This window comes from Nymphalis io, chromosome 23, assembly GCF_905147045.1.
Source record: "Nymphalis io chromosome 23, ilAglIoxx1.1, whole genome shotgun sequence".
NCBI classification, from domain to species: Eukaryota; Metazoa; Arthropoda; class Insecta; order Lepidoptera; family Nymphalidae; genus Nymphalis; species Nymphalis io.
The window spans coordinates 5,379,911-5,401,235 of NC_065910.1; positions in this window are offsets into that span (position 1 = coordinate 5,379,911).

The following is a 21,325-nucleotide window of genomic DNA, read 5'->3' on the forward strand; positions in this document are numbered from 1 at the left end:
CTCCTGGCTCTGTCCGACTTGCTCGAGACCTAAGAGCGATAATACAAATACGCCAGTGAGACAACCGGCGAGCAATATCTCACCACAAGAATCAAATAATATTACGGTTAGGCGCATACAAACAAGCAACGCTAGCAATGTATTAAGTGATGAGACATTAAATGAAGTACGAAGCATCTTTCGAGAAGAACTTAAATGTATAATCGATGCATTTAAAGTAAATATTATGAATGAAATAAATGGAAAGATCAATGAGGTACTCGAAAACATGTCTAGCATAACATCGTCTATTACTTTCATGGAAAAAGAATTTGAAGAAGTAAAGCAGGAAATGAACAGTAAAACACAAATTATTAAGTCTCTTGAGAATGAAAATAAGTTGTTACGTTCTGACATTTCAAATCTTCATTCTAGACTCGCATTACTTGAACAACAATCTAGGGCATATAATCTAGAAATACAATGCATCCCAGAATTCAGGTCAGAAAATCTTGTAACTACTGTAAAACAAATAGCTAACACCGTGAAATGTAACTTAAACGATAATGACATACAAACTTGTACGAGGATTATGAAAATCAATAAGGATAGCCCACGCCCAAGATCGGTTCTGGTGAAATTTAGTACAATAAGAACTAGAGATAGTTTTTTGGCGGCTGTCATATCATTTAATAAAAAAGCGGGCAATAACAAAGAAAAACTGAATACGAGTCACCTAGGAATTAGCGGGGACAAAAAACCTGTTTATGTATGTGAACATCTTCCTCCTGACATAAAAGCCCTGCATGCTGAAGCACGTTTAAAGTCAAAACAAATTGGATACCGCTATGTATGGGTGAAGAATGGACGAGTATATATGCGCAAAACTGAAAATACGGAATACGTTTATGTAAAAAATATTGATATTCTTAAGAATTTATCGTAATATTAATTTTGTATGTTTTCTTAATTAAAAGAGTTGGTTATAATTTGTAAAATACGATTCGTTATTATGTTATTATCAGAATGTTAGGGGTATAAATACTACCTTGCAAGATGTAAATCGCGAAGTATTAAGTAATAATTATGATGTTATTATTTTAACCGAAACATGGCTTAACAGCAATGTCTCTGATAATGAAATATTTGATGATAGATATTTTATTTATAGGCGTGACAGAGAAACATGCAAGTACTCTCATAAGAAAACTGGTGGTGGTGTCCTTATAGCAATCTCAAAAAGCTTTCCATCGCGTCGGTGTTTTGAGCTGGAGACCGATTGTGAGGATCTCTGGGTCTCTATAGAAATCTATTCTGGGAATCACTTAACAAAAATACACTTTTGTGCTGTGTATTTTCCTCCTCCTTTAAACCAAAGCTTTTTAGAAGTATTTATTGACAAGGCAAGTAATATAATAACTAATAATTATGGCGACCACTGCGCTACGGTAATTATTGGAGACTTTAATTTACCCGGATTAGCATGGAATGAACCAAATACTGTGCTGATCCCTGACACTCATTCAAATAACTCATCGCTTAAAAATATATTTAAGGAATTTTTTGACTTTAATTCGCTATATCAGTTTAACAACGTAAAAAATATTAAACACAATTTGCTGGACTATGTTCTCTGTGACCGGGACATGATGAGTGTAAATGAGAGCTTATCTCCATTACGTAAAATCGATACATTCCATCCTCCTCTAGATGTAATTATAAAAATACCTTCGAAATCTCCCTCTTCAAAAAATAATTCAAAAAACAAATATCAATTCTTTAAAGCCGATTATGACATCATATTGGCATCTCTTAACAATGTTGATTGGCTTCAAGAATTCAAGGATTGTCTCGATAATGTTAATGAAATGGTAGATAGGTTTTATACCATACTATATACAACTATTAATAAATACGTCCCGAAAAAACCTGTGTCACAAAAGTCTTATCCATCTTGGTTTACACCCACCTTAATAAAATGCCTAAAAAGAAAATATAAGCTCCATATTAAATTAAAACAGTATAACAACCCATTGGATAAAATAGAATTTCAATACCTAAGAAAAGACTGTAACAAATTGATCAAACATTGTTATGACAATTACATAACGATGATTGAAAATGCAATCTCGAAGAATCCTCGGTATTTTTGGACGCATTTCAAAAACAAGCGTAAAAATTCTAGCGCCTACCCTACATCGATGGTCTATGGAAATGTCGAAGCAAAAAATAAACAAGATGTTTCGAATATTTTTGCAGCGTATTTTTCCTCCGTCTATGTAAATGACAACACATCAAACTACTGTGCACCTGATCCCAAAACTTACGTTGGTAATATATACCTATCAAAAGGCGACATCGAAAAAAAATTAAAGAGGCTTGATCATAATAAAGGCGCAGGACCAGATAACATATCTCCCTACTTCCTTTCAATGTGTGCGTCTACTTTATCTTTTCCATTGTATCTCATTTTTAATACATCTTTAAATACAGGAATATTTCCACAAGTTTGGAAGGAGGCGAGAATTGTACCTGTGTTTAAAAGCAATGATCCCGCTTCCGTCGAAAATTATCGTCCGATATCAATCTTGTCAGCTGTGGCAAAGGTCTTCGAAAGCCATTTAATTTATTTTAATAGAAAACATTATAATTTAGCAGATTATCTTAAATCCCATATAAATAGTAATCAGCACGGATTCGTATCAGGAAGATCTACTAATACCAACCTTGTCACCTTTGTTACAGAAACAGTTAGAGCTGTAGATGAGGGTGAACAAATTGATGCAATTTATACAGATTTTTCGAAGGCTTTTGATACGGTTAATCACTCTATATTATTGGAGATATTGAGATCGTTCGGTATAACTGACACCTTACTAAAGTGGTGCACCTCTTATATTAACGCACGCCCATCTACAGTAGTTATTGATGGATATCAGTCAGTTCCATACATTGCACATTCAGGAGTACCACAGGGATCAAATCTAGGTCCAATATTTTTTAATATATTTATAAACGAGTTACTCTTAATATTTAAACACGTTAGAGCCTACTTGTATGCTGATGATTTAAAAATAACAAAGACTATTAAAACTCACAATGACGTGACAATAGTACAGGAAGATATTGATCGCCTTGAAAACTGGTGCAAATTACATAAAATGAAATTAAACATCAAGAAGTGCTACCATATTCAGTTTACACGAAAAAGAAACACTATAGAAAGTGCGTACAATATATCTGGTATTACTATAAACAAGGTGCAAACTATTCGAGATTTAGGAGTTATTTTGGACTCGAAGCTTCAATTTAATACTCACGTCGAACACATTACAACATCCGCATTCAAGTCATTGGGATTCATTTTGAGAAACTCTAAGGAGCTACATAAGTCATATACAATCATAACTCTTTACAACTCCTTGGTTAGAAGTAAACTGGAATACTGTTCTGTTGTTTGGAGCCCTCAATATAAAATTCATATTGATACAATCGAGAGAGTGCAAAAGAAGTTTTTAAAATTTTTACATTATAGATTTAATAACTTGAGGGGCGAACAGTACCAGGACCGACTTAATAACTACCACTTACTGTCTTTGAATTGTCGAAGAAAACTTTTAGATCTAACGTTTCTACACAAATTATTAAATAATAAAATTGATTGCCCACAAATCCTCTCTATGATTGGTTTTAACGTGCCTTTCAGAATACCTAGATACGAGTCACCGTTATTTGTAACAACTAAACAAAAAACCAACCTAGGAAAAAATTCACCAATAAACAGACTAGCTAGGATGTATAACGAGCTATCGACTGGTATCAATGAACTAGACATCTTGCATGATAGTAACTACTCCTTTAAAAATAAAATTGCCTCACATCTAAAACACTTTGCATAGAATATAAATAAATAGTTATGATGTTATGTTATCTGCTTTTTTCTGTGTTTTTATTTTATATCGTGAAATTTTTTTTTTAAATACTTGTGAACAATTTTTTGACACCATTACTTTGTTACTTTGATTATTCAATGGAATTCTTATATAGTTTTATTAGCTTTTTTTCCTTTTTTACAATTTTTATTTTTTACATAAATTAAGATAAATCCTGTATTTTGTAAGCATGTTTTTTTACGCAAATGAATATCTATTATTTTTATTAATGTAACTCTGTTAGTCGATGATTGCCTATAACAAATTGCATGCTGTAATTACCTGTAAGTAAAAGAACAATTGAAATGTATTACTAAAAATTACTGCTGTACACGAATTATTGTATCTTTTGTTGGTAGTTCTAAAAAATAAAAAAAAAAAAATAAAAAAAAATATATACCCAAATATATATAAGATAAGCAACATATGATATAGATATAAAAACTAGTATTAATAACAAACAATATAAAAGCTATAGTTAAATGAAAATTTCACTATGCAAGTCTTGATGATGGGTTTTTTTCTCGCTTAAACCTTGATCTCATAATAATTCGATAATAATATAATCCAACACGGCCAGTCTAGTTTTCGAGTTGGCAATCTAAGCATTGTGTCCTAAGAAAGTCTTCTTGAAATTAAAAAGTGAGTGTTCGTCTTGATGTGATTTCGAACAAGCTCGTGGTCATTTTCAACAGCAATCTTTCGAAATTTTTAGTGATTATTATTTAAAAGAGGCTGATTATGACTGATAAGATTATTAATATATTATGAGAGTGAAGAAATAGAGAGTACATTTGTGCTTTAGTATGTACAGCCCAACTGACTTGCGCCCCTTGAGTATATAATCAAGTTTAATTGAGTATATAACAAAATTATAATTTTGAAATCCAATGGGCCCAACTGTACAGGTTTATTAATAGTCATTAAGGTGTTAATTAACCTACCGGCTTCCGTCTTCAAAACAGATAATTTGTACCAAACTATTTGTTTTGTCATACATAACAAATAACTTGGTGATTTCATACATAATTTCAATTTTAATTACAACACCAATACAACAACAATTATTTATAATTACATTATATACATATTTGCAATCTTTCAACAATAAGGTTGATATGTTTAATTCTATTGTTAAGTTATTATGATTAAAACGAGTCTATAAAAGAGAAATTTTTGTAAAAGCTGAAAAAAACTACTAAACCAATATATATATATATATATATAAATATAATATAAATAATAATATAATATAAATATACTAAACCAATATATATATATATAGTAACCAAATATCGCAGCACCTTTCGGATAAGCTTTTAGTATGCGCTTCGTAGTCACTCGCTTTCAATTTAGACAATTGTCATGACAGGCATGAATTTAATGTTCTTGTACTAAATACAAATCGATACAGAAATGCATCCTACTACGAAAATATAACGGCTCTAAAAGTAAAGAAGGGTAGTATGAGTTTAGAATTCCAAGAATCGGACGCATTACGATAACATTTAAGTTGATTCTAATGATTAAACATGGTGTGTTGGATACATGTTCGAAATAAAACTTTAGACATTTTAGTAATCAATTTAATGACCTTCATTAAAGTAAATAGGTATTTTTTTCTATTGCAAGGGTTAACATCGAAATTGCGTTATAAGTCTGGTGGTATAAACTATTGATTAAATACTAGCGCTCTGCCCACTTTGCAATTCACAATTCTGAATTGCTAAATAACAATTTCCATCGCTCTTTCTTCAAAAATTTAGGATTTATTATTATTAATATTTACATTCATAGTAATATTGCCTTTATTATTACTTTAAGGGTTAAATGTTCAAAAATCCTTCCTTAGTGTTAACCTACTGTGGTAAAAGCAACCCTTATGAAAATGTTCATGTCGCCAGCCCCAATAGTTTGTGCTTTACGTTGATATGTCAGTTAGTCAAACAAAGATAGATTAAAAAAATATAAAAGTTGAAATTATAGCAGAAATACAAACTTACGATAAAGCTATTAAACTTAAGCCGTTTCGATTATGGGATCTATATCTAATGTCCCACTGCTGGGCTAAGGCCTACAGTAATTTGAGGAGAAGGTTTGGAGCTTATTCCTTGACGCTGCTCCAATGCGGGCTTGTGAATACACATGTGGCCGATTGTCACCCGACACATGAGGTTTCACGAGGTTTTTTTTATCACTAAACACGATATGTTGATAAAACAAAAATTAAGCACGGTACATTCAGTGGTGCTTGTTTGGGCTCGGGCTACTGGACCATCGTGTCTCTATTATTGATTTATTTAAAACGTATGATTCCCTTTCACTATCTAACGAGTATCTCCTTAATAATATGAAACTTAAGCTGCTTACGCTACTTAATAATACTTGAAATTAATTAATTATCGTCTAAGACGTTTTTGTTTCGCTCTTAATTTATATCGTCGAGGGAGGTGAAGATGTACTCGTATTAGAAGGTAAATATAGTAGGGCTTTACATCGTGCATTTGTGACAAGCTTAAAGCCGTATCTCGTTTAAACTCTGGAATATTAATGTCATTTGTTTGTTTTGTTTCGTCCACAAATCGGAAGTTACAAACAGCCTGGAGATAGAAGTATGGAAATGTTGACAAGCTCGTTCTTTAAAATACGCGTAGTCCAGTTCGTTGCGTCAGATTGCCCCTCGGACTATTAGAGCAAGGGAATAAAGTGTGTATCTGTGTTTGTTCATAAGTTGGAGAAATTGAGGTATGTCCGATAAATTTGACTTGTTCCTGAAATTGGCCAGACGTTACACTTCACTCACGAGAAAATTATTAAAAAAATGCCCACATTTATGTTAACAAAATTAAAGAAAAACAAAACGCTTTTACATCTTCAAACTTTGAGGGGGACAGAAAAAGATATAGGGCCAACACCTGCCTTCCAGCTAACACGCAGGCGAAAACTAGTTTACTATTTATATAGCCCGTTTGTATAATACTGTGATAGTAACTCCAACACAGAGTGGTTGCACTGAGTTATCTAGCAGTAATGATATGTAATGATTACTATTACCTTATAATATAAAGTCTATAATATTAGTTTAATAAATTACAATATCGGATTATTCATGAGACGGATGAAGTGATACCTAAAAATCCAGCAACGAACTGCCAGTTTTTCTGGTTCTGCGAATGACAGGGGGCAGTAATCACTTAATATCAGGTGATCCACCCGCTCGTTTACTCGTAAAAAACATTAATATTCATTTTTTTTTATAAATATCATCTACTTGAATATCAATGCATATTCTGATATATTCTGATAAATAAAATAATAGGAAAAGTTTTTTTTAAAACAAAAGCTATTGTGATTTTTAAATATAAATAATTTGAGCTGCCTTTCTGTGAAAAGGCTTTTCATAAACGTATATCCGATTTCTATACGATGTATATGTGTACTCGTTGTAAAACATTAGCTTATTTTTGTAACAAAACGACTTAGAGCTGAATGTAATAATGTTAACCGTACAAAGTTTTGAACTTCGCCTTAGTTTTAGGAAAATAAAGGGAATTTTATTCAAGCGTGCGCAACTGTTATTTACTGTTTTTGTATAAAATCTTAAGTTTCTCCGACCCTTTAAAGGGCGACCCTAATAAATACAGGTAAGTAATGTCGGTGAATCTGCCGTTTCGTTCAATAAAACGAATATTTTTTTAATTTCTTTTAAAATATTCCATTTAAAATTACATTTTATAGCTTTGTTTTAAATTTAATTTGTATTTTTTTATATTACGTCATATTAAACTAGATAATATGTTATTGAAGGTTGCTTAACGATCCAATTGGAAATTAACATATACCATTTTTTCCGATTACGACGGTGAGCGAGCGAGACGAGCCAATGACCAAATAACGGTAAGACAAGACACTTTCACTGTTAATAAAGTAAAGTTAGTGCCTGAAAATGTCCTCCTGCTAGGCTATCCTTTTGAGAAGGTATAGAATTTATTATTATTATAGAATTTATTCCAATATGCTGCTTTAATGCGGGGAGGTGGATATAGACTGGTATTTCGATTCAAAATTAAAATAGCAAATATGCTTTATTTATATGGACTTATGCCGAGAGGGAACAGATTCAAACCAGGAATCAGTAATGTATTCCACATAGTGAGTAAGCTGTATGTGTCGATAAACAAAACAAAAGCCATATTTGTATCCACTAACCCGCATTGGTGCAGCGTCGCGAATAGATTCGAAATATTCTAAGAAGCAATGGGACATTTAAAGACTTACTAAATAGATTCTTACGGGTAGGTAGTTTTAAATCGTTATTTCACAAAATAAATTAATTAAAAGTTATACCTAGTATCATATCTACATCATCATTGTGACAACGAAACTTCTAAGATATTATTGATTGTTACTAATGTTGAATTTTGTGCCTTTAATTTTATCTATTTATCTTGTTATTATAATTAATTCTTTTTACAATAATAGTTATCCATATATTCTATAATTAAAACTAAAATAAAAATAAAATAGGCCTAAATACATTTATAGAAAAAACACGACGTCTAAAAGCATGTGGCATTTCTCTTCTTATATATCTCCTCACAAGTGTCCAGTCATTTTAATTAATTTTGAAATACGTATTTAAAGATAATATAAAGTCAAAAGAAAATGATCAAAATGAAAGGTAGAAAATTTATACTAAAAAATAATTGTTCTTATTTATTTTTAGAAGACAATTTTTTTGTATTCTCAAGTACTTTATCTGATCTCATTGGTTACTAGTCAAGTCCTTTTCTCCAATTTTTCTCTTAGGTATCCTCATTATTTAACTGGTGGTAGGGCTTTGTGCAAGCTCGTCTGGGTAGGTACCACCCACTCATCAGATATTCTACCGCAAAACAGCAATACTTGATATTGTTGTGTTCCGGTTTGAAGGGTGAGTGAGCCAGTGTAATTACAGGCACAAGGGACATAAAATCTTAGTTCCCAAGGTTTCCTGGTGGTGCATTGGCTATGTAAGCGATGGATGACATTCAATACCAATGTCTAAAGGCGTTGGTGACCACTTATCATCAGGTGGCCCATGTGCTTGTCCGCCTTCCTATTCTATAAAAAAAAAAAAATTAATTGCTCGTCATCATATCGTACAGCGAATATTTAGATTAGTCAACTAACATCATATTTCGAATTTATATTTAAGTACATATAAATCAGGATAGCAACTTAACTTATTTAATAAATACATATATTTATTCGTTTACTATACATATTAAAAATCATTTAGGTGTAATACACCCGAGGTGAGTCAGTGGACAAAGCATATGAATGCAATGGTTACGAGTTCAGATCTAAGAAAACTACAGCTGAACGGTAAACGTCACAAAACTTACAAGTGTCACGTAACACCTTCGGCCACATCCATACACCCCGACCCGCCCTGGATTAACGTGAGGTATTAAGCTCCACACTTGCTGCTAAAGAGATAAGAAGCCCTTCATCCAGCAATGGGATTTTTACGTGCTACTTTATACGTTTATTTTTTATAATTGATTTATAGTAGGAGTCTAATAGTTTTAATTGAACACAAACCAGCTGAAAAAGTATTTTGATTTCCATTCAAAATTGTTCCGCTAGTTATTACCAAAAATTGTGTCTTTAAATATTCTTCACAGTCTAATTTCAATTCAAAATATGATGATGATGATATCTTCTTTATATTTGGCCAACCAGGAAGTCAATTAACGATATACAGTATCCAGTATGTTATATTATATTTTGTTTGACAATTATATTGTTCCTCGCAATTAATATAATTTCAACACCAATTGCTTGCCCAAAGTACCAGTTTAAGTCATTATTTAAATACGTATGTATAATATTTATAGTAATGGATTATTTCAAACAAAATATATAATATGTTATTTAAAATATATTCAAAATTGAATTTGGATCCATAGCCGTGTTACATACGAATATCCTATTTGAGTTTAATTTCCACGGGGACGGGAGTTTGTCGACATTTGAATTTAGGATAAGGATTGCCTAAGATATTTAATGTACACAACGCATATTTGAATTACACATAAAAATATTTCAATTATTATTTTCATAGCAGCCTTAGCCTCAAATTTTAATTTAAAAAGAGTCAGTTATTTTGAAATCATAGACATACACTTTCATTTTATATAGATGTTAGATAAGAAATTGTTCGAGCGCCTGAACATTATTTGAAGCAACAATCAGCGCTCCTGTGTAACGTCAACTTAATTTTACTTATAAGTTCCAGTCACCGTCATCTGTACGGGAATAACTGGTACATCATCATGGTAAGTACTTAACTATATATCTTTATATTATATATTTCAAATCATCATTAGTTATATGTAATTTAGTTTTTTGCACGATTAACGGGTCTTATGTCTTTTTTAATTAATTTCTTTTGTAATTTATTTAGTATCTGTTTATTTCTAGTGCGTATATTATAGTTATAATATTAAATCATTAATTGTTTAATTTAAAGTATCAAAGTACAGTTTTTTCTTTGTATAATAAATAATAGAAAAATATATAATTCTAACTAATATTACAAATGCGAAAGTGAGGTAGTTTATAGGTTTTTTTTGTTATGTTATGATAATCATGGAATTTTCCATACATTTTAACAGGGGCACAGAAAAGGACTAGAGTACACTACATCTCTCTCACACGCGGGCGAAGCTGCGGGCGGAAAAACATTTTATTTCTTTCCTTCTATTAAATACTAAATATAAATATAGGCGTTATTATGATTTCACATAAATGCGTTTAGGAACTATTATCGCGTCATATATTTCAAATAGATTTTTATTTTTTCTGAATAAAATAAAATAAAAAATCATGCTTATTGTCTTTTTTAGTGTTATTTGTTTTTTTTTATTTCGATTACATTTGTATGCCTATTTTGCATATATTTTAAGAAAACAAATAATGAATATTATCGTCTAAATATTGTTGATTCGGTAAATAAAAAATTAATAGTTTTGATTGAATTTACTTCTATGTATATATATATATATATATATATAATATATATCAACAATATTTAGACGATAATATTCATTATTATATATATATATATATATATATATATATATATATATATATATATATATATATATATATATATATGTGTACATTGGTTTCGGTTACGTGAAAATGAATAAAAATAACCCCTTATTATTTCGTAATTGGATGTTATATACAAATCAAATTATCAAATCAATTACAATATTGTACGCTAGATAATGAAAAGAACAGATTTTTTTTGTTTTTACATTTTATTTATATCAATAATATAATACCAATTAAAATTAAAAAATAAAGAATTATTTTCTTTAGATAAACACAATATATTTGATGACTAATGACTACACTTGAAATAGAAATGTGTGGTGTATTTGAAATGGTATTTGTTGGCTTTGTGTAATTATTATAATGCCCTCCTGTAATATATTATAATGTCCTCCAGACCGATTTCGGCCACGGTGGCCAATCTCAAGAGAGATTCGCACGACCAACGGGCTTAAGTGCTTTCCGAGGCACGGGAGTGTACACACTTCCAAATTCCAGACTCCGGGCTGCTACTGAGAATTTTCTAGAGAGACAGAAAAACCCAATAACTTTTTATTGACCCGACCTCAGACCTCCAGGTCTGCGGCTTTAGATCAAGTTACTAGACCAATGAGGCAGTCGGTAATATATTAGGGATTTAAGGAACCACTTGCCACCAGGTAGCCGATATACCCAACCGTCTATATATTTTATACAAAAATAAGGATCACGTACCGAAAGTGGCGTGTATGGAACGCGCGGGTATTTTTTTGATATTTGGCTTGCGTTATGTGCGCTCTTAATAGCGTGAGTTTTATCGTAGATACAAAGTTTTTCAGCGATAAAGGTTATGATAACGCGATTGCAACGTACGCCGTAATGTATCCTACACAATATGTGTTCTATTGTGTTTTTACATTACAAAATATTTTTTCCCCAAATAACAATGTTCGATGCTGCCTCACCGCACATGTTCGTAATTAAATATAACATATGAAAAAAAAACTTTCTTAATATATTGTTATTCGGACAAAATGAATCTGTTCGACCCCTGTCTCATTTTCCGTTTTTCAGGCGAACGCCTGAAAAACGGTGTTACTTTGTACTGTAAGCTGATCAAACTCACAATGAGTTTTGTCTAAATTTTTCTCATTTTGGATGCGATAAACTCAAAACCTACTAAACGGATTTTTATACGGTTTTCACCAATGGACGAAGTAATTCACGAGGAGCCTTCCTCGTCAATTACTAAGCGTAAAATTTATTAATATTTTGTGTAAATTGGCTGAAATATGACGATGGTTGTTACGAAAAAAGACATACCGACTGTGTGCTTTACTGAACGTCACGGTTACCAATAGTTATATGCATTATGATATAAACATTTTATGTAGATACTGATTTTACTCATATGAATCTGGAAAGATTAGCTAGTGCTTACCAGTTTTTGCTCATAACATCACTTAAATTATAAAATGTTATTGCTATTTATTGCGATCAGGCGCCTGACACATTTCACAAGTTAAAGTTTATCACTAAATCTTTATCGAGATGGCCCAGTGGTAAGAACGCGTGAATCTTAACCGATGAATGTGGGTTTAAGCCCGGGCAAGCACCACTGAATTTTCATGTGCTTAATTTGTGATTGTAATTCATCTCGTGCTTTTTGGTGAAGGAAAAACATCGTGAGAAAACCATACCGGTGTCTAATTTCATCGCAATTCTGCCACATGTGTATTCCACCAACCCGCATTGGAGCAGCGTGGTGGAATAAGCTACAAACCTTCTCCCCAAAAAGGGAGAGAAGGCCTTAGCCCAGCAGTGGGACATTTACAGGCTGTTACTTACCTACTTACTCAATCTTTACACAAGTTTGGAATTTTATTTGATGCTGCATATCTAAATATACACATATATTTTTAAGCATATTTATTTTCAAAAATACTTCTTTCACTTACGCAGTTGTGTTCTTAAAATATGTAAAAGTAAAGTAAATGTCTAATGGCTGAGATTTGGAGCTTACTTCACGGCGCTACTCCGATGCGGATTGGCCGATACACATTTTCATTTTTAGCAGGTTTCCTCACGATGTTTTTCTTAAAAATTACTTAAGTATTTAGAAACAATATTAAAACACGTGAAAATAACTTTAACAACTCGATATCAATAAATAGTAAACAAAAATTGATATTTAAATGTCAGTTATAAATAAGACAAATTGATAGTAAAATAAATAAATTATTTTGGTGAAGTTATTATTACTACAAAACTAAATATATGTCACAATATCTTAAAAAAGTATCTGTATACAAAACAAGTTGTCTTCTTATATATATATTATACTGAGTCAGTCATTTATAAAAGAATAACTGACTGAGTATGGTATGATATATAGCACAGCACAAAGTACTGGGGCTAGTACCAAAAAAAAAATTGAAATTTTACGGTTAACAAGGTTTAGGTGAAAATCCTTTATATTTGAAGAAAGATCGGATAAGGAAATCGGTATTTAGCAATTCTTAACGATGATGCGAGCGAAGCCGTGAGTAAAGTGCTTTTCATATAAGAATTTCGTAAAAGTTTCTGTCACGAAATGTTACCTCTAGTAAGTAAAAGGGTACGTATCTAGACAATTTTAATGGGATTATAAGCATTTATATAAAATACTCAAATCGAGATGTATTTTAGATTACGCTAAATAATTGATGAGCCGGTTGGTGTTGTTGGTGGACACTTGCCTTTCACGTCGAAGGTTGTGGGTTCGATTCCCACCCAGGACAGACATTTGTGGGCATGGACATGTCTGTTTGTCTTGAGTCTGGGTGTAATTATCTATATAAGTATGTATTTGCAAAACAAAAATAGTATATGTAGTATATCAGTTGTCTGGTTTCCGTAGTACAAGCTCTGTTCAAGCTTAATTTGGGTTCAGATGGCCGTGTGTGAAAAATGTCTCAGTATATTATTATTATTACTATTACATGAAATGCTCATTGAGACATTTTTTAGATTATGCTAAATGCAAATCATATACATGTTTTTTTCTTATTATTTTTTCAAGTACCGAAGATTATGTTTCCAAATCCAATCAAGCACCACTGAATTTTATGTGCTTAATTTGTGTGTATAATTCCTTTCAAGCACAGTGAATAACACTGTGAGGAAATCTACATTTGCATATTATTTCAGATGAAATTCTGACATATATGTATCCAACCAGCATCGGAGCAGCGTTGTTTTAATAAGCTCCTTCTCCTCAAAAAGAGTGGAAGCCCAAGCTCAGCAATGGGACATTCACAAGCTGTTTCTTTACTATAATGTACTAATATAAATATAAGTAATAGTAATAGGAATTAAAAAACAATTAGCAGCAAGCTAATTGTTTTTTAATTGTTTTTAAATTGGTGATATTTTCGAAATCATAACCGTAGTGGGATTTACAAAGGCGTTGCCCGTAGGCAATCGATATAAAATTTAAAACCCCACACATTATAATATAAAATATCAAAATATTTTGTAAAATACATAAGTAAAGTTTAATTTTAAAACAAAACGCTTGTGTTATGTGATCATGTCTTACAGAAAACTTGCTTGGTCGCTGTGTTATTTCTCACTAACATTCTAGAAACTGTAACATTAAATTTTAAAAGAGATATATTGGTTGGTTCTTGGAATTAAAGTTTTAAGGAATTTATTTTATTACTGCAAGAAAATTCAATTATAATAATCAGAGGCAGTAACGTTTTTCATACGTGTCAAATAATTTTAATTAGGTCTTAATATATTTCACGGTGAAATTATATGTATATGTAAAAAGCAAGTTGCTTCTAATTTTAATAAAGATTATTACTTTGTAGTTACACAAACTTTTTTATCCGTGCAGTGACGGAGAAAGAATATATTTCACTGCTCCTCTCTTTCCCATGTGTGTCGTAAGAGGCGACTAAGGGATATCTGAGCGACCATCTGCTCATCTGGTGGTAGGATGCTAACATCCGCCTGTCTTGTTACCACCGTACGCATGGTGAAAAACTCGTGAAGTGGCTTGCAGCCGCGTTTCGAGGTCAGCCAGCGTACAGCCAGTGCCCGAGCGAGTATTGCCGCGATGGGTGTTGGTCCAGTAGAGACGGCTGTTGACCCAATGCCGGGGGAAACTGTATTGACCTGCTGGACAGGGAGATCAGAATAAACGGCTGTTTCGCTAGCCGCCCGTGGCAGAGTACAGGGGCCCGAGCGTGCCTAACCAGCTCGCGAGGCTGCCCCACTGGTGGGGTCCCGGCGGCCACTTCCGGTGGGGTTCGGGTGCCCTTCCGTCCGGCGGATCAGTATATTTTCCCTTTTGGCAACCACTTGGGGAAACACGCCTCCATACTTTGCCCATCCCTATCGTGGCAATACGTCACTCGCTTCACGTCTCTTTTTCTTATTTTTCCAAATGGTAGCGCAACTAAGAAATAATGGTCGTTCAGCGGAGCACACCCCCACCATACCCACGCTGTTTGAGGTCGAGTTCTCTAACATCCGAGTACTCTACGCTAACCTTAACGCTGTCCACCACCATCTCGATACAGCACGGCCAGCAATGTTGTTTCTCACGGAGACGCAAATACTCCGCCCTGCCAACACCAGCTACCTTAACTATCCCGGCTACATGCTTGAAAAATCTTTCAAAGCGAAAGCCGGAGTATGCTTGTTCGTCAGGGCGGATATTTGTTGTCACCGATTGCGCTGCTTGGAGGACCCCTCCTTCTCCATGTTGGTGGTACGTGTAGACCTGGTTCGTCAGAGTCGAGTCTACGTGTGCCTCTACAGATCCCACAATGGTGACTTGGAAACAAGCCGATTATTTGACCATCTTAGTCGGGTGGCAGTTGCTGCGCAAGAGCAGTTTCCTAACGCGGAATTGGTGTTTTTGGGGATTTTAATACTTACCATGAATCATGGTTGAAATCCCTCAAAACAGACCATGCTGGAAGAACTGCACATGCTTTCGCTCTCACACACGACTTGACCAAACTGGTTGATCAGCCCATCAGGATCCCAGACATTGATGGGCAAGCGCCTTCTCCACTGGATCTTCTGCTGACTTATCACCCGGTGGAATATCAGGCTGTGGTTCAAGCTTCACTTGGTTCATCGGATCACGGCCTTATACCTACCAAAGTGCCACAAGCCACGCTGCCGCCATCAGCGGTATGCAAACGTCGCGTTTGGCACTATAAGTCGGCAGATTGGGACGGTATGCGCGATTACTATGCGTCAGTCCCTTGGAAGGAACGTTGCTTCAGTGGGAATGACCCGACAGCTACTGCCGCTGCTGTTGCTGATGAGATCATGTTAGGAATGAAATACTAAATTCCTAGCTCAGATCTCATCAGTAGGGGTACGCGTAACCGTTGGTTCACTCGTGAATGTGCCGACGCTGTATCATCTAAGCAGGCGGCATATCGCGCGTGGATCAACGGCTGCGTTAGCGGGGCATCTAACATTGACTCACTGAAAGCAAACTACAATAAAAACTCCAAGTCCTGTAGGAAGGCATACACGAGAGCGGATGCACAGCGCATTGTACAGATTGGTCATGACCTTGTTTCGCATCCTAGGGGCTCCCGTAGCTTCTGGCGTCTGACCAAGTCTGTGCAAAACAATTTCTGCCAACCTTCGCTGCCACCACTCAGAAATCCGGACGGATCGCTAGCTCACAGTCCGCAGGAGAAAGCCGATCTCCTGGCTAAACTCTTTGCCGACAACTCCGTGATCGATGATTGTAGTGCGCTGCCACCAACAATACCTTTATGTAGCCACACGATGCCTGACATCAAAATCAAGCAACGTGATGTGCGTGCGGAGCTGCAATCACTTGATATACGGAAAGCTAGCGGTCCCGATGGAATACCAGCCATAGTGCTGAAGAAGTGCGCGGCGGAGCTGTCTCCTGTGTTAACGCGCCTTTTCCAACTTTCTCTCTCTTCGGGATGTGTGCCGGAGGCTTGGAGAAGAGCTAATGTGCAAAGCGGATCCCAAAAAAGTGGATCGGTCTGACCCGGCAAATTATCGACCAATAGCTATCACCTCAGTACTTTGTAAGGTGATGGAACGGATTCTAAACAACCAACTGATCCATTACCTAAAAAATCACTGTCTAATTAATGATCGTCAGTACGGGTTTCGACCAAAACGGTCCACAGGTGATCTTCTAGCTAAACACACCTCTGGGGTGAAACTATCGACAAGCATGGAGAATCGTTGGCTGTCAGCCTCGATATCTCCAAGGCTTTCGACAGGGGCTGGCACAGAAGTCTTCTCTCCAAGCTACCGGCATATGGTCTGCCTGCTCAGCTATGCACCTGGATTGCCAGCTTCCTACACAAGTGTAGCCTTCGTGTTTTAGTAGATGGTTGCGCTTCACAATTCTATGTAGTGAATGCTGGGGTCCCCCAGGGATCTGTGCTATCTCCCACACTCTTTCTTTTGCATATCAATGATATGCTCTCTCTTGGGAACATACATTGCTATGCAGATGATAGTACAGTGCATGGTGGATACCACGGACGCGCAGTGGCTGGGTGGGCGGAAAATGAGGAGAGGCGGAAGAATCTTGTCATTGAACTCGATAGGACGTTAGAGCTCATCGCCAAATGGGGTTCTGATAATCTTGTTGAGTTTAATGCCAAGAAAACACAGGTATGCGCTCTCACAGCGAAAAAGTCACCATTTTCCCCTCTTCCCTCCTACTGTGGCACACCGCTGATGATACAAAGCAAAATCGCCATGCTGGGGATGGACGTTCGCTGCGACTTTAGTCCAAGGGATTACATCGAGGCTTTTATAAAAACAGCTTCACGGAAACTCGGAGTTCTGAACAATGTGCGGCGTTTTTTCACGCCACAACAACTGTGTCTGTTATACAAAACACAGGTACGGTCTTGCGTTGAATATTGCTCGTACCTTTGGGATGGCTCCGCTGAGTACCTACTGGAGGCCTTGGACCGGTTGCAGCGACGTGCATTACGCATTATTGGCGACATAAAGGTCACAAACACCCTTGAACCTTTACAATTGCGTTGCGAGATAGCAGCACTGAGCGCTTTCTATCGACTGTATCACGGCGAGTGCTCTGAGGAATTATTCTCTCTAATTCCTGCTTCCCCCTTCCTTCTTAAGTCCACGCGAGCTGGTTCTCGATGTCACCGCCTAACTGTGACATCAATTCCATCGCGAACAAAGAAATTTGGCAACTCCTTTCTTTGTCGCACTTCCAAAAAATGGAATTCCTTACCAGCTCACGTGTTCCCCTCCTCTTACAACCCGGGTTCCTTCAAACGAGGCGTGAAGAGGTATCTTGCGGGCCGGCAAGGCAGGGACGGCTAGTACAGAACATTATTCTCGACTGTACTGGCCGTCGTCACGTTTGGACTCTACTACCACTTACCATCAGATGGAGTAGAGTCATTTGCCATCCCAGCGCATATAAAAAAAAAACTATAGACATAAAAGGAAACTTACTTTACTCGGTAGCAGGGCTTTGTGCCAATCCAAACGGTAGTTACCACCACTCATTCATTATATATTCTACCGCAAATACCAAAAAAGCAATACTTACTATTCTTATTTTCTTAATATTTTGCCTCTCCCCTCTGATTCATTCCGTCTCCCTGAATACGTTTTTCTGTCATGTCAATCTTTCTAAATTTAAATTAAGAATGTTAATAACAAACCAACCGTTTTTAATTAGAATCACTCCGCACCGATGGCAGCTTTTGCGAATCGACAAACCGAAAGTGCTTGTAAGGGCCTACTCGACTAAAGTATATTTCGATTGTGATTTGTGGGCTTTGTTTCAGCTTGAAGAGTTTATGAGTCTGTGTAATTAGTGTTCATCTTTCCCATTGTTAGCATCGAGTTTTACAGTGTCAATGGTTATGTATGGTGAGGACCACGTACAGTCAGGTATCAATGTTAAGTAAGGTTATTACATGTATTTATCGCCCGAAATTGCGGAGCGTCGGGTGAGATATAACTGGGCACGTAGGCCCTCGTCTACGCGCCCAGGGAGCGAGGAGACGCTGCTAGTGGCCCAGAATAAGGATCTGTGGGGATGAAGTTCCATGGTGTGGGAGGAATATTCCACCTGAGCCTTGTTGGGGAACTTTTTCGTGACCTAGGTGAGCACTTCTCTTAACAAATCGCCCCTTGCTCCGTGATTAAAGAAAAAGTGGCTCTACTACAAGTCACAGAAATATTCTAATCAAATTAATATGAAACTTCTAAATTATTTTAATTTATAATTGCATGTCAAACATATATTATAATATAGTATGTAAATATATAGCGTTCTATGGGGGAGGCTTTCGTCCAGCAGTGGACGGCAAAAGGCTGAAAAAAAAAAAAAAAAAAATGTAAATATAGTAATTTACGGAGCTAAAACTATTATATTTTGTTTTATAGATCTAATTGAAAGATCTCCAAAACATTTACAAAAAAGTAACCGACACGATATATTTATATTTTTAAAAATAACAAATGCAGTTTACTGGTCACAAATTATTAAAATAAATAACTTACTTTTACACACTGCAATTCGAACCGGTAGTTCAAAAAACATTATGAGGTGCTTAAATAAAATAATACACGCGCTCATATTGCCATTACTATAATAGCTAATAGATCGGTTTGCGAATGTTTATAATTCATTGGTTGAAAAATAGGTTTAGATAAAATCATTATATAATGCTTAAGAAGTCAGGACATACAGCTAGTATTATTATAACGATTTAGATATATTGTTTTATATTAACCTATTCTAAGACAGTCATACTTTTAATAACATGGTTGACCTTATATAAATGAGGAAAATAAGCTTGTCTTACAAAAAAAAATATAACATTTTTATACTGGAATTTGACAAGGGTCGTATTACCAAGCAAAATCAATAGCTATTCTGAAAAAAGGCACAAAACTCGAAGATCATTTCAGCCATGGCGACCATTATAATTATCAGCGGAGATTTCTTGAACGGGGTTGAACTCAAAATCTTCGCTAAAGAGTCTTTTGTTCTCACAACTGTGCTATTTTTTGTTTTTTATAGAATAGGAAGGCGGACGAGCATATGGGCCACCTGATGGTAAGTGGTCACCAACGTCCATAGACATCGGCTTTTTAAGAAATGTTAATCATCGCTTACATCACCAATGCGCCACCAACCTTGGGAACTAAGATGTTATGTCTCTTGTGCCTGTAATTACACTGGCTCACTCACCCTTCAAACCGGAACACAACAATACCAAGTACTGCTTTTTTGCGGTAGAATATCTGATGAGTGGGTGGTACCTACACAGACGAGCTTGTACAAAGCTCTACCACCAGTAATTTTCGGTACTATTTGTTAATCATTTTGTAAGCATTTAAAATTGAGACGAACAAAAATATAAAATTAACATACAAACATTATGAGATTTTTATATGAAATCATTTCTATAGTTTCAAATTTTAAATTCTTCTTTTGTTTTAATGAAATAAGCGACAAGACATTGGATCTATTGTTGAATGATTAAAAATTACCCCAAATTTATTAACATATATGTGTGTATAATATATAGGTGTATAATAAATTAAATTAAAAGGTATACTCTAAAAAAATTAATGTGTCTGTCTCTGATTACAAAATAACTGTCCTTTTTTAAGATAATATGGCTGTTTGGTACCGAAACCAAAACAATTAATTTTTTTATTTTAAACTCCCGTTAACTAATAAGGAAGGATTTTTGAAAATGTAACTCCTAAAGTAGTGAAAAAGGGAATGAATTTTTTGTATGGAAACCCTTCATTTTTGAAGAGAGCTTAGAAATTGGTTTCTAAGAGAACAATGCTGAGTGACGCGAGCGAAGACGTAGGTCAAGCGCTATTTACAATTTTTATTATTTAATGATTGTCTGATAGTGGATTATCTTAAATTACATATATACAAGTATATATTATTATTATTCATATTTTATTTTCTGACCATTGACAGCACACGTATAAACCTTATTTTTTTAGCTGCTATCATTATGTTAATTTTTGTATTGTTATTTAAATAGATAAATAAAAAAAACTATGATTAAGTATAATTACTATGAGATCCGAATAAGAATCTCATATTAAAAGTCATTGATATGACATTGAATATAAATTACTCTATGTAATGCTTCTTTGTTAAATAAAGATTTTGACAATGACTTGACTCAATAAATACGGTTTGCAAAATAAATATTTCGTATACATATATATTTTTTCAATAGTAACAATATTTGGAGAAACAATGTTGATTATGATAATGTTGAGTAATG